Raw genomic sequence first — 14932 nt, 5'->3', positions numbered from 1 at the left:
AGTTTACTGAGTTTCCTTAGCAAACAGGAAATCACTGAACTCAGGTTGTACTGTCCACCTCAAAAGAACATTGCAAGTGTGTGATGACTCAGAGGAATTCTTTAAACCAGACTGCTGGGACTTGAAATAACTGTGCAGCACCCCAAAACTCCCCAAACTTAAACCTTGTCTGCACCCCTGCTGGCTGACCCTGGGCTGCCTAGGGCTCGAAGCTGAGGCTGAGAAAGCTCAGGAAACAAGGCCCTTTGTGGAGCAGAGAATTCTATTGTTCTAAAGCCAGTGTTCAGGGAGTGTGGATTCTAGAGAATGTTTTGGTATGGGGTTTTTCCCTTTGTTAACTTTCTCTTCTCTTCTTGGGGGGTGGGGAGGGGAGTAGGGCTCTCTAGAGCAACTTAAAAATAGTTAAATCCATTATCTTGTTAAAAAAAAAAAAAAAAAGATGGTGCTCAGAGGGCTGGGGCCTCCAGCCCCAGAAAGAGGCTTGAACTGGAGGATAGAAGGCACCTCGGCGTGTTTTGCTTTTCATTTTCGCCATTACACCTCTGGAGAGCAGCCCCTGTCTGGGTCCTGCACACTTCAAGCAGTGACAGATGTCAGCGGAGGTACGACCACTTCCTTCCTCCTGAGCCTCACCTCCTTTCTTTTCAGAAAGAGGAGATGATAGGAGGCCACGCCTCAGGCCACAGCCCCCAAGCTCCCACTGATTCCCGCCCCCCTTCCCAGCTGGGGAACCTGCCCCGGCTAACCCGTCCCCAGGGCAAGGCCTAGTTGGGCTACTTAACGTCCAAGGAAGCCTTCAGATTCAGGCTGCGCAGGCCCTCAAGGTAGGAGACCTGACTTTCTGGCATTGGTACTAATTCTGGGTGACCTCGGGCAGGTTACTGCTCCCCTCTGGGCTTCCTGACGCCCTTCCGTTGAATGGGAGCAAGAATACAGTCGTGGGCTTCTCCCTTTCCGCGTTTGGTGGTAGTGAGAAGGGGGCGTGAGGAGGGGGGAGGACCATCGGGAAGACTGGCCATGTCCCATCGCCTTCGATTTCCCACTGCTCAAAGGAGGGGACCGCACCGCCCTAGGGCGCCGGCACCCTTGGGCGAGCTCCCTCGCCAGGCAGAGGAGCCGGGTGACCGTGCCCACCCACTTCCCGCGAGCTCAGGCCCCGCCTACGGGGAGGAGCCGAGGGGCGGTGCGGAGGCTGGCGGCCCGGCTCAGCCCGCTTCTGTCGCTGCACGGGCAGCTGCGGCTCGGGGACTGACTGACGGAGCCAGGGCCGGAGCCGCTCGGGGCCGCGCGAGGGAGAGCGGGTGAGTTCCCCGGCGGCACCGCCCCTCCCTGCTGGACCCGGCGGGGATGAGGATCGCGGCGGGGAGGTGGTCCCAGCCGCCGAAGGTCTGGCTGGGGGTGTGTGGGCGCGTGGGCCAAGGGCCGGCGGCTGGAGGGAATTGGGGGAGGGGGCACTGGAACGGCGGGTGCCGCGAGCTCAGGCCAGGGAGTCGGGCTGGAGTGGGGGCGTTCTCCGGGTCTGGCGCGCCGACGACGAGGCCAGGGTAGGGGGCGCATCGGCAGGCTGTTGGTTGGGGCCGCCGTGGCCCGATCTTGGGGCAGCCTGTGGGATTTCGGCTGCTTCTGCCCGGGGGCGCAATGCCGGGAAGCGGGAGCCACAACCAGCATCAAACAGCCCGGGCGTCCAGCCTCAGGGCCCGGCATGGGGGCGCCGCCCCCTCTCGTGGTGGCGCCAGGACCCCGCAGGGAGCGCTTCTGCCCCGGCAGGAAAGGTCCCCAGGGCAGGCACCCCCGCGTGCGGACCAGCCCCGCCGCCGGCTCCAGCTGACAGCGCCCGCTGGACCCGGGAGACCCCGCGCGCTTCTTCCCGGTGAGAGGTGCGCCCGGCCTCTCCAAAGGGCCTCCGTGCGCGGGCTGCTGGGTCCCCCGCGCCAGGAGCGCGCCTCTCCTCCCGAGTCCCGCGCCCCGACTCCGGCCGGAGGAGCGCCCTCGAGCGCCTGGGATGGGCAGAACCCGTGCAGCGCGCCCCGAGGAGGTCGCGCAGAGGGGTCTCCCCAAGGTCATCAGGAGCGCCCAGGCTGAGCTGCTCAGACCTCCCCAAGTGGAAAGCAGGGAGGGGGAGGCGCCCGCTTCCCGCCTCCTTCCTTGAGGCAGACTCCCTCCCTCCTCCACCACCTCCCCCAGTCCGGACCCGGCTTCGCGGGAGCTGCTGCTGATGCAGCTCCCAGCCCCGAGCGGATGACTGAGCCGAGGCGAGCTTTGAATCCGGTGCTCCCGGGAGGGCCGCGCGAGAAACCTGGGACCCGGGAGCGGAGAGAGAGGTGGCTGCATAAGCGCTTCTCAGAACCGAAAGCCGAGCTGCTTGCGCGCCCATGTGATTGGATTCCACATAATGGGCCCCTGTTCTCGCTGTCAGAAGCGCCCACCAGCTCCCCGCGGCCGCGGGAACCAGGTGCCGCCTCTGAATCGCCCTCTGTGGAGGACCCAGGGCCCTGAGGTACCAGGCGCCCTTTCCCGCAGGGCTCTCTCGGGAAGGGGCCTGTCGTTAGCCACCTGAACCCGCGTGGTACTTTCCTGTGTGCCCTGCCATTTCCTGCGGCTGGTGAGACACCGAGGGGGAAAAACCCTCCATCTGGGAGGCCTCCCCCTAGGCTGGTAATAAAGCGTCTTAGCTCAGCCAGTGACTAGCGCTCCCCCGGAGGGCAAGGTACTCGGCCTCTGGGAGCCTCAGTTGCCTCTAGGAAATGGGGCTAATAATCAGGCAGTGGGCAGGGGTGGTGAGGGGCCCCGTGTGAAGTGTGTGGTGCCGTGGAGCGGGACAGGAGGAATGCTCTTAGGTAAATACTGGTGACTTTCATAATGCTTTTGAGTGGGGCGTGTCTCTTCCTTTAGGCAGGAGCAGAAGTAGAGTTCTGGTGGGTGGTTCTGCAGGGGCAGGGGGAGTTTCCACATCTTCTTCCCTCAGCTCCGGTCCTAAAGTTCCAGCCTGCAGGCGGCTTGTGGGCCCTGGGGAGTCCTTTCAGTTCCCTGCCTGCTCACAGGGCCAGTCCTACACACATCCCCCAGCCCCCACCCCTTCCCCCCCGCCTGCCACCAGGGTGTTGGAGGCAAGATGTCACCCAGGCTACTCCGACATTCAACTCTGCACCTTCCCCTCGGCTGGAGTCTACCCACCAGTGTCCCTCACCCTGAAACCTTTCTGACCCTTCTGGTCCCAGCCTCTGGAGTGTCTCCTTCAGGAAGGCCAGCCCATCCTTCCTGCTCGTCTCTCGATCTCCTCTCACTGGGACGTTCACCTGCATGTCTCTGGTTAGTGTGTCGGGGCTCCTTGCGTCCTGGTGCTCTCTGGACCTCCTCTGCGTGCGTGGAAGGACATGCAGGCAAGGCCAATGTCGGTACTTGGTGCTGGAGTGAAGGTTAAATTCTAATCTAGCCACTAAGTCTGTTTGGGAGCCTGACTGACATGGGGGAAGAGGGTGCTGACACAGGAAGGTGGGACTTCCCCTGAGGCAAGAACCTTGCTGCAGAGCCCATTTAGACTCTTTGGAAACTAGGGCCTCGGGTTCTTCTCAAAGCCAGCTCCATCCCCAGAGTGACCTTTCTCTGGCCAGCAGAGGTTGCAGCTAGCCTGGTTTTGCAGCTAGCAGAAGGCACATTCCTGGATTCATGCGCTGTGCTTGGACCCTCCAGAACCCCACCCAACCTTGCCCCCTTCGCCCAAGTAGCTGCCCCAGTCTGCACCCTGCCTGCACCCAGGACTTGAACCATTTGGTGTATAGTGGGTCCCACAGGGCATTTTTCCAGCAGAGACCAGGACAACCTTCTTTCCCCGAGCACATCTTAGAGACTGGGCTCAAGGAGAGCTCCAACAAACAAGCCTGCCTCCTACAGAAAGCTACAAAGTAAGAAGAGCAAGGGCACCACCAGACAGGTCTAGTTCAAATGATAGCTCTATCCTTACAAGCTCTGTGATGCTAGGTAAGTTATTTACCCTCTCTGAGTCCTGGTCTTCTCATCTGTAAAATGGCAGCAATAGTAATGTCTACGTCGTGGGGTTGTGAGGATTCTGTGAGACCGTAAGGCATAGAAGGTGCTTAGTACAGCACCCAACGCGGGCAGGAATGCAGGAAATGACTATTGTCACCAGCACCACCATTTCCTCCTTTGCCCTGGGCTGTCAGAGGTCCTACCGCCTCCAATCTGGGGGTGTCAGGCCTCTTCTGCCTCTCCCTCTCAGGACTGGGGAAGCCTCTCGGCCGGGGAGGCCTGATTCCTGGGAACTGGAGTCCAGCCTGGGCCTGTCCCCAGGAAGTCTGCGAGTTAGCCTCTCCCCCCCGGGCTGCCGTTTCTCAGGATTTGTGGATTCATTCACTAGATGTTTACCCCACTCTAGACCTTGTACTTAGGACGGGATTTCAAGATGAATCAAGCAGCTCAGGGCCCCCTCTGCGAGGGAGAGGCTGGCCTGGAAACCGAGATCGAGGACAGTGTGGGAGAACAGCCTCACTGACAAGAAGAGGAGTGGAGAGTAGGGTGGCGGGTGGACAGGAGCCCGGGCCAGCAGACCCAGGTTTCACTCCTGACTCTGCCGCCTTGCTGCTGGGGGGTGATGGGCAGATGCTCAGCTCAGGGCCTTTTAGATATTAATCAGAACTTTGCACATGTTAGTTGCTATTATTACTAGTCTATGATGACCAGTAACAGGTGGGCAAACTTTGCTGTGGGAGCACAGTTGAGGCCTTCAGAGACAATTTTGCAGGTGGCGGGTAGCAGGGGGCGGGCAGGCTGAGCAGAGGGAGCAGCTTGCACAAATGCACAGGGGCTCGAAAGTGCAGCAGGGTGTCTCTGAGGGCGGTGGGCGGGAGGGGCAGCTGGAGCACCATTGCCATGGGGCGTCACGGAGGCAGGGCGGCAGGCGAGGCCAGGGCGGTGGGCAGAGGCCATCCCGCCAAGGGGTCCCAAGTGATTAAATGCTCGCTGATCCGAAGCAGGCATCCTGTGGCCCGTGGAGGGTCGTCTGACTGCACACCCGAGGAAGTCCGCGATTAACTTCGGCACGGGAGGGCTGGCCGGCACTCCTCTGCCAATAGGTAACAGTTCCTTCTTCCTTCTCCTGGGAAGTCACGGAGATCCCCTCGTTCTTCCCGAGATGCTTTTCCTACTTCTGCACCTGTTTTTCCCTTCCTGGGACTCGGTTTCTTATCTGAAGGAAGGGGATGTGGGTGGAAGAAGTGTCGTGATTTGGCTCCTTATTGATTATAATATTGTACCAAGTGCTTTCCTGGATGCTGGTCACCATCCAAGGTCTTTGCTTGCATTGCCATGGAATCCTCGTAGTGACTTACTGAAGCGGATGCATTTATCCCCGTTGCACAGAAGGGGACACTGAGGCACCGAGGGTGAGGCGATTTGCTAAAGGGTGTGTAGCTCCTAAGTGGCAGGAATTCATGTGTGGGGGTCTCCGAAGCTGCTCTGTGCTGTCCCTGTACCATTTCATTCATGCTCCTTCTAAATATCTAAAGCTGACTGCAGAACGTCTGACTTCTTTCACTATCTACCGTTGGATGCTGGGCAGTAGGCACCTTGGAGATGGGTCACAGTGGGGTGTGCTCTAGGTAACTGGACACTGCCCCATTCTCTCTCTGCCCTGATTTTTGGGGAGGCCCTGGGTGCAGGCACGTGGCAAAGGGGAGGAGGTGTTCCTGCATGTCTCAGAGTTCAGGCGGCATTTCTCGGCCCCGCAGGGTCCCCCAAACGTGCCTTGAGGCAGGCGGTTTGCAACTTGATTGATGTGCCAGGTGGTGGTTGAGTTCCACCGTGACCCCCAGGAAGGAATGAGTCTTTTAGGATGGCTAGTCAGAGCATCACGTGACCCTACCTGTTTTCAGAAGGCAATGGCTCAAATTTCCTTTTCCTTTTCTGAGGCAGACTTTAGGTTCAAATCCCAGTTCTGCCTTCCACTGGCTTTGGGACCTTGGGTGATTTCTTCACTTTCTTGAGCCTTAATTTCTTCATCTGCAAATACAGATCATATATACCTTACATATATATGCTATTCAGCATTGTCATGAAGATTTGTAACCATACAAAGAATATCTGGCTTCCATGTCGTAGATAATATCGTTGGTGTAATATCCACAACATTGACCTCCATGATACTTATCGTAATTGTGATGATCTGGTTATTTGTGGCCATTACTCTTTTAGTCTGTCTCATCCACTAGACCAGTGGTTCACATCTGGGAGCAGTTTGGGCCCCAGGAGTCCTTTGGGAATGTCTGGAGACATTTTTGGTTGTCACAACTGGGGAGGTAAAAGCGGGGAGGACTGGTGGGTACAGACCAGGCAGGGATGCTGCTCAATGTCTTACATTGCACAGGATGACCCCTCACCGCAAAGGACTGCCCGATCCCAAATACCAATAGTGCCGAGGCCGAGAAAAGTTGCATAGGACTATGAGCCCCATGAGGTCAGTGACTGTGTCTAATTCATTCAGCTCTGTGTCCCCAGTTGCCCAGCATGAAGCCCGGTACACGGGAGACAATCGATATGCATTAAAGGGATGAATGAGGACTTGGAAGGCCTTGTGTCCTCTGGAGTCCCGGAGGTTTGGCTTGTAGGACATTTTGAATGGGCAGAAGAGATTTAGATGAACCTGAATGGTAAACGGCCAATTGGTAATTCAGGCCAAAGATATTCCGACCAAGCTATTTTCCTTCCCAAGCAGGTGCTGGGGAGCCCAAATGATCATTGCTGCATTCACCAGTGCATTCTGGTCATGTGGGTATGGGACCCACATTTATCTGGACAAGCAGGCTAGGGCATGGGGACGTCGGTGCTGACAAGGAGTGTCCTGTCGCCCGGGCCCTTGGGATTTGCCAAGCTGGGGCACAGCTGCTGTTACCTTCCTGTTTTTCCCTTTCTGGTGGAATGAAGGAAACCCACTGAATGGCTGTTTTCCCACTGACATTTACAGCAACGTGATCGGCCTTGGATTAATGAGGTCAAGTTCCAGTGTGAAATCTGCCCAATAACTTGAAGCCTGGCCAACAGGAAGACGTGGCTTGTTTTCTTTGGGCCATTTGATGTCTTTGGATGGCTTTGGCCAGGGAAGCAGGGGTCACAACTCTGTACAAAAGAAGGGAATGTTTCATGCCCCAGAATTATAGAGGCTGGAGCTGTTGTCTCTTTTTCAATTTCCTGGGAAGGTTTATTTTAACGGGGACTCGGAAATAGGTAACTTGTTTAAGCAGAGGTTCACCGTGGGCCCCAGCTGGCTGCTGAGCATGGATCTGGGCTATGAGAGCCTGTGTTTCTGGAGCTCTCTGAGGGTTTGAAGGAGAACATTGGCCCCAAAGGGTGCTTGGACAGGTTAGAGGAGCACATCAGTTAGAACTTATGCAGATACGGGGAGGGATCTTGGACATATGCCTCAAACATGCTCACGAACCATCTTGGGGTTCCTGTAAAATGCGGAATCTCCTTCAGTAGGTCTGAGTCTTGCGAGTCTGCATTTCTAACAAGCTCCCAAGGGGGAGCCAGTCCGCTGGCTTGTGAACTGCACTTCGAGGAGCAAGGGTCTGGGGAACCCCACGTCTGCAGGTGAGGGGTCCCTGGTGGGAGCCACACAAACACAAGCGCGCTCCGCCCGCTACGCCCGTTGGCCCGGCCATCTGCTGGGCTAGCAGGCTCGCGACGCGCATGTTTATTGCTTCCCTTCTCTGTGTGCCGGGGTCTGGGAGCGAACATGGAAGCGAGGCTGCTCGCTCCCAAGAGCAGGAACAGGTGTGACTAGGGCTTCCAGCAATGTGCGTCCAGGGACACCCTGTTCCTGGGTCATCTGATCACCTGGGGCTTGTTAAACGTACAGATTCCCGGGCCCTCGCCCAACCCAGCTGTATCCCAACCAGCCGGGCCCTGGGAATCTGTATTTTTAAAAAGTGGGTCAGGTGCTTCTGATTCTCGGCTAGGCTGGCGGAGGGGATGCCAGCAGGAAGCAGCGGCGACAACGTGGGCAAGTGCATTGCTCAGCAGGCGCGGTGTGGAAGGTTGTAAAGTTGTGTACTGCTCCACGGCACCTGGCGGAGGGAGGGGCCCAAACCTAGCCTGCTCTGCTTGCCAAGCTCTGCACCCTGCCGGGTTGCATCTGTCTGGAAGGAAGGGCACCTTTTTTTAAATAGTGATAATAATCATCAACATTTGGTACTGATTGTGAGCCAAGCACTGTCTATTGAACCCTTTTAGTCTTCCTGGCAAACCGAAGAGGTGGCATTACCACTACCCTGATTGCGGCACAGAGAGGTTCAGTGACTTGCCCCAGGTCACACAGCCATTAAGTACAGGAGTCAGGATTCGAATACAGGACATCTGGCTTCAAGGTCCTTACACTTAAATCATTACATTCTCTGGCTTTCCTTTGGGCAAAAATGCTGTTGTGTTTTGTGGGGCTGTCCCAACTCTGAGGGAGTGCCTTTTTCGATTTCTTTCCCAGATGGGGGAAAGGCTCTCAGGGACCTTGGCTGCTCCTGGAGTCAGACCTGGGTTTGATCCCCATGTCTACCACTTCCTGTAATCTTGAGCAAGTTACTCGTTCACCTCACTGAGCCTCAATGCCCTACGTGTAGAATAAGAATAATAATAGCATGAGATGATGTGATTAACCATCTAGCTCCACACACAGGATGCACTCGATACATATCAGCAATGCTTACTACATTAGTATCGGCCCGTGTAGACGGGGTGTAGACGGCTTCAGAGCGGAGGGATAGGTGTGCAGAGCCCTGTGTCATATATGTCCCTGGAGGGTGAGCGGGGGTTGCTTTGCTCACCCAGGTTACTTACTTCTGTCTATGACTTACCGAGGCATCCCTTCCTTTGCTTCTTGGCCCTGGTTGGAGGCCCCATGTCCATGCCAGCCTGGTGAGTTCTCAGAATTTCTTGGCTCCCAGACTGACTCAGAGTCTCAGTCAGAACTGGCCTTATTTCCTCTCCTCCCAGAGCAAGTAAAAGGCACGCATGCTCACACTTATTTTCTTCAGGGCTCTTGGCCCTTCTCGGTGACTGGTCCTGTGTCCAGGCTCCTTTCTGGAACTCTGTAGACATCATTGGCTCCCCCATGAACTGGACAGAGAGCCAATGTTGCCTTACAGACATTGCCTATTGCCTTATAAAGAAATAGGGAAGATTTTCCCCCAAATTTCATTAGTTTTCTCCTTTCACATATAAAGCCAAGCTTTTGTTTTCTTATTGCTCTATTTTATGCTTTTTAATTATAAAGAGAATACAAAATCATTATTAGCATCCAAACAGTACAGAAATGTGGAAAACAGAAAGTAAAATGTCCCCAGCCCTCATCCCCAGCCACTCATTGCTTTTCCCCAGAAGGAATCCCTGGATTTTATTTTTTAATCTTTCCATAAATTTCTTATATACATACAAACCCATATTCATTTATGTGTCTACCCTTTTTTCTCTTTAACACACCTCTGCAGCACTCTTGTGAAACTTCCTTTCTCCGCTCGGAGTGCATGTCAACATGTAGAGATACATAGCTCGGTCTTCAGGGCTGTGCTGTATTGCAGTAATAAACACGTGTTATAATGGATTTTCTAGTTCCTTGTGACAGTTAAGATTGTTTCCAGTTTTTTCCTACTACAACTATGGTGCTGCACTATCCCTCTGGTGCGGAGTATCTCTTTGTCCACTGGCCCGAGGTTATCCCTGTGGAAATTTCCCTGCGGTTTGAACTGTGATGGGCATTGTCAGATTGTCCTCCCAAGAGTCCAGGCTGCTTTCTATTCCCTCAGCAGTGTGTGCGAATGCCTCTTTCCCCATCCCCTTCTCCAAGACTGTGTGGTAAGCCACTTTGATTTTTGCTGGTCTGATAGGAATAACTGGAGAGAATGTTTCTGAGTCTGGTGCCACATTAATACAGATTTTATAACCTTTTAGACAGTGCCTACATAAGGATTGTTAAATATTCAAGAACTACATTTTACCTGGCCTTATGATTGGAATTAGAGATATAAAATTAAATGAAGCTGGTTTCTGCCCTCAAGTTGATCCCTGTCTCCTGGAGGAAGCAGACACGTGGAAAAATCAAATCAAAACAAAACAGTGCAGTTCAAGTGTGCCAGAGGAATGCATAAGCTAAGCTAACTCTTGCTCGAGAAACTCTATCTTCATGAATACACAAATGAATTTGTAAAATACACTATGTCCTGGGGGAAGAGAGGGTACTTGAAATCCTCAGAAAAAAAATGACTTGGTTAGAAGCAGAAGAATCCTGCAGCTTACCCCTAGTGGGGAGAGCAGAAGAGGTGGGCAGTTAGGAAGTGGGGCGGGGAGGTGGTGGGGGGGACTAGGTGATTTTTCAGAGAGTCACTTTGGTGGTTTCTGGCTTTAGTAATAGAAACCCATCAGTCCAAGGAAGGTGGTGCAGAAACCCAGCTAAGTTTGTAGCGCTCATCACCCATTACTCACACCCGGGCCAGTGTGTACATTAGTGCAGAAACAGTGAGAGCAAAGGAGCAGGAAGCTGGATTTGAACACCCACAACCCTGGGGCTCACAGAGGCTGGCGTTTTGTGGCAGGAGTAGGCTGTTCCCCCAGGAGGTACAAGGAGGCGAGCTCTGGACGGTGCCCGCTGTAGGGCAGATGCACAGAATGGGTGTTCCGTGAAAGAGAGGACATCAAAGATGTCTCTGCCTCGTAAAGGGGACTCCTACTCGAAGAGAACCAATTAGAAAGGGGTATGATCCCCTAATCTACCCACCTGTGGAGAGCCACACCTTAGCTGTACATTTTCTTTGGGTCACTGTCGCGATATCTCTTCATTCTCTTGGGACGGCTTAAGAACAATACAAAGCAGGGAACAGTTGAGAAGATCTGAAACTGCGCTTTGGGATGAACATAAGCATCATTTTACAACAGATCACCTAAGCGGGGGCACACAGAGCCCGTTGGACGGCATGCAGAGTCGAAAAGAGACCATGAAGCCAGGGACAATCCTATGCTGCTCCCCAACTGCACCCCCCCCCCCCCCCCTGGAAGGCAAGGCAGGGGCCTGGGAGGTGTGTCCTGGGTCGGGCCCTCAGTATGCCCCTACATCCCCCATCAGCCAGATCTGTTTTGTCTGGTTTGATTCTCCAGCGCTGGTTCCAAGCCAGGATCACTCCTTATGACCCAAGGATGGAATAATCTCAGCGAATTTTCAGTCTCTGGGTCTCCTGCCCTACTGTCTACCGTCTCCCACGGAATACCTACTATGTGCTGGGGTGGCTGTGTGGTGGGATGTAAAGGTGGATGATATATATCCCTTGCCTTTCGAGAGCATCTGGTCCAAGGGAAGAGGCAGATCTGAAACTAACAATTACTACAAAGTTCAGAGCGCCGCAGGAGAGATGTGGTCATGTGCCCTAGAACCCGAGAGGAGGAGAAACAAACCCATTTGGCACAGGGCAGATAAAGAACAACCCGGAGGGAAGAAAAGGAGCATTGAGACAATACTGTGTAAGTGAGACAAGGCGAATGTTGAGCACCGTGCCTGGAAAGCACTTAAGGGATGACAGATACCATCATCCCAGCATTTGTACCAGCTCTCAAAGAACGAGGAGTTTGCCGGGTAAAGGGAAAGAAGGGCATTGCCATCCCATGGAACGGAATGAATGAAGGTGTGGAGAGTGGGGTATGTGGTGTTGTGAAAATTGTGTGGGCTTCGTAGCAGAGAAATCTAAGTCTGTGTCTCCCAATCCTGGTTTCTAGTTGTGACTTTGGGCATGTCAAGATGAGCCTCCATGTCCTAATCTGCCGATTAGGAATAATCCTATCTGTTTTTAAAGGCTGATTGTGGGGATTAAAGTTAATTTGTGTGTGGTAGCTGGCACATAGCAGAGTCTCAGCATATGGGGGATACCATTGCAGAGGTGTGAAACCATCAGTCTGGTTCAGTGTAGCTGGAAAATGGAGTGTTAGCGGGTTGGGGATGGGGAGGGAGGTTGGGATGGCCAGAGATAAAGCTAAAATGTCAAGGCCAGATACCAGATGGGCTGGACTGTGAGGCTGAGGAGTTTAGACCTGGCTCTGGAGACAATAGGGAGGCATTAAAGGCTTCCTTACCAGGGCAATCCTACAGGATCAGACCTAGTTTCAGAATGAATGCTCTGCCAGGGGGATGCATGATGGGTTGGAAGGTGAAGAATGAAGATGAGGGAACCACTTTGGGAAATGCTGCATTCCATGATCCTGTCTTGGCAACCCAAGGCTCACATTAGTCTAGAAGAAGTTCTAGTAAGTCCTGCAGTCGGGCACTTTCTGGAGAGGCAGATTAAGGCAGTAAGAACATGGTCTTCAGTGTCAAGGCCAATGTGGATGTGAATCCTAGCCCTGTTACTTATTATTTAACCTCACTGAGCTGTAGTTAACCCTTCTGTAAAATGACAGTTAACAGTACCTTCCTCATAGGCTTGTTGTAACAATGAGTGAGATCGTGTAGATAAAGCACACAGCTTAGCTCTGGGAAGTCAGTAGGTACTCAACAAAAGTTGCTAATTAGAATTTTTAAAATTACATATTTGACCATGAAACCCTTTCTCCGTGTAACACCTATTGACCATCCTTGGAGCTACTGGTGTTCTACAGAAAACATCTTGCTTCAGAGCTTTCTGGAGAAACAGCACCTCTTTTTGCTCCAACAGATAGTAGGGAGCATCGCCAAGTTCTAACACAGTGTGGTTCTTGGATGTACAGTAGACCCAACCAGGGAGCTTTCAAAAATGTCAATGCTTGGCTGCACCTGGAACCAATTAAACTAGAGGTGGGACCCACACATCAGTATTTTTTCCCAATTTTAATGATTTATTAAGGTAAAACAAATATAGGAAAGCACACAAACCTTAAGTGAATGACTCTTTCGCAAACTGAACATGCCCATGTAGCCCATATCCTGCTTAAAAAAATATTACTAGTATTCCTGCAACCCCTTTTATGTCCCTTTCCAGAAGCTCCTCCACCCCCAAACAACGATCCTGATGAATTTTAGATGCATTTTGCCTGTTGTTGAATTTCACGCACATGGAATTCAGAACATGCTTTGTTGTGTGTGTCCGGTGGTTAACATTGTGAGAAGTCCTCCATACTGACGACTGAGTGATTTTGAATTGCTTACTGTCTTTGCTGTGCAATGTTTCCTTGTGTGACTGTATCATAATTCTTTTCCAGACTGTTGTTGGTGGGCATTTTGGATAGTTTACACACTTTAGCACAATTACAAACAGTGCAACAGCACTGTTCACAACATTCTTATAAATGCCTTTTTGTGAGTGTATACAGAAATTTCTGTTGGGTATATTTCTAAGAAGGAAATTGCTAGATTAAAGCTGCCGAGCAATTTTTAAAAGTGGTTGTACCAATTTATGTTCCCAGTGTATAAGAATTCTTGCCAACAATTGCTATTATCTGTCTTAAAAGTTTTTTTTTTTTTGGCCATTTTGGTGGATATATAGTAGTCTTACTCTGTGATCTCAATCTATGTTCCTAGCATCTCCAGGTGATTCCAATGCATAACCAAGTTTGTGAAACTCTTTCCTTTTTTTTCCCCCAAGATTTTATTTATTTATTTGAGAGAGAGAGCACGAGCAGGGGAAGAAGGAGAAAGAGAAGCAGACTCCCCACTGAGCAAGGAACCCGACGCTGAGCTTGATCCCAGGACCCTGGGATCAGGACCTGAACTAAAGGCAGATGCTTAACTGACTGAGCCACCCAGGTGCCCCTGTGAACTGCTTTCCTAACAGGTTTTGAAAAAGCAAAATACCCGTTAGTGGAACTGGATAAAGAAGGGTTACAGTGGCCAGTGCCTCCCCTTCGACTCCCTCTGATGTCTGTACCCAGAGTTTTGTATCGACCTGATCTGTGTAATCAGCCAGTGGAGGATGGTTTTGCTGTGGAAGGGAAGTGCAGAGGTGCACCAAAGCTGACAGCCTGCCCCTCGTTCCTGTGTGCTTGATGTGGGGCACGTGGTGCCATCAGGAATGATCTGAAAACTGGAAAGAGGCCATGGAGGGACTTCACTCTCTTCTTCCAATTTAAGACCTGAAAGAGAAGGGGAGGCCTCGGGGAGTGGCTAGTGGTCTACACAGATGTCAGGTGAAAGATCTGGTCTTTGGGACCAGAGTTTAAGATTTTGTGTTGTGTTTTTGCTCCTCAAAGTTTGCCCGATACCTGGCACTTGGAAGGTACTCAAAATACGGTCACTGAGAAACAAACTGAGGGTTCTAGAGGGGAGGGGCGTGGGAGGATGGGTTAGCCTGGTGATGGGTATTAAAGAGGGCACGTTCTGCGTGGAGCCCTGGGTGTTATACGCAAACAATGAATCATGGAACACTACATCAAAAACTAATGATGTAATGTATGGTGGTTAACATAACATAATAAAAAAAAAATACGGTCACTGAAGTCAAGATAAGAGAGAACTACGTGACTGTCCCAAGGGGAAAGCACAACTCCTGTGGATGCAGAGAAAGGTGTTGGTGGGGATTTAGCAGATCTGAAAGCTTTGGTTCTCTTCTTTGTAGTGTCTGCATTGTGTCCAATACTTTCTATTTGCTCATTTATTTTCGCTTACACCCTCGAGCAAACTTACAGTAGCTGCTTTAAATCCTTATCTGTTAACTCCAACATCTGGGGGCATCTTGGGGTGGATCTCTGTTGATTGCCTTTCCTCTTGAGTTTGGGTCACCTTTTCCTGTTTGTTTTTAAATTTTTTTCCTAGTAATTTTGGATTACATTCTGAACATTATGAGTGAGACTTGAAGAGACCGTTGATTTTATTATGTTCCTCAGAACAGTAATGATTTCCTTTGTTTTATCAGGCAGTTAACTTGACCAAACTCAAACTCAAAACTCAATTTCCCCTGCGTGGGCAACAGCTCAAAAT

At 52.0% G+C, this 14932-nt stretch overlaps 1 protein-coding gene across 3 annotated transcripts in view; it reads left to right on the top strand.

Annotated features, from left to right (window-relative positions):
• Positions 1–806: 806 nt before the first annotated feature.
• Positions 807–14932, top strand: part of PPP1R16B (protein phosphatase 1 regulatory subunit 16B) — a 90197-nt gene continuing 76071 nt past the window's right edge. For 2 of the 3 annotated variants that reach the window (XM_025876751.2, XM_073880431.1), the window contains exon 1: positions 1206–1301. The gene's annotated coding sequence lies outside the window, so the exon portion shown is untranslated. Of the gene's footprint in view, positions 825–1205; positions 1302–14932 lie in introns of those variants that run through there. The other variant, XM_073880430.1, reaches the window with a different exon arrangement.

Source organism: Callorhinus ursinus, unplaced genomic scaffold (genome assembly GCF_003265705.2).
Source record: "Callorhinus ursinus isolate GAN/ISIS: 27379988/994484 unplaced genomic scaffold, GSC_fseal_2.0 scaffold38, whole genome shotgun sequence".
In the NCBI taxonomy this organism is placed as follows: domain Eukaryota; kingdom Metazoa; phylum Chordata; class Mammalia; order Carnivora; family Otariidae; genus Callorhinus; species Callorhinus ursinus.
Note: the sequence above shows the minus strand (reverse complement) of the source record. Positions and strands in the feature narration are given on the sequence as shown.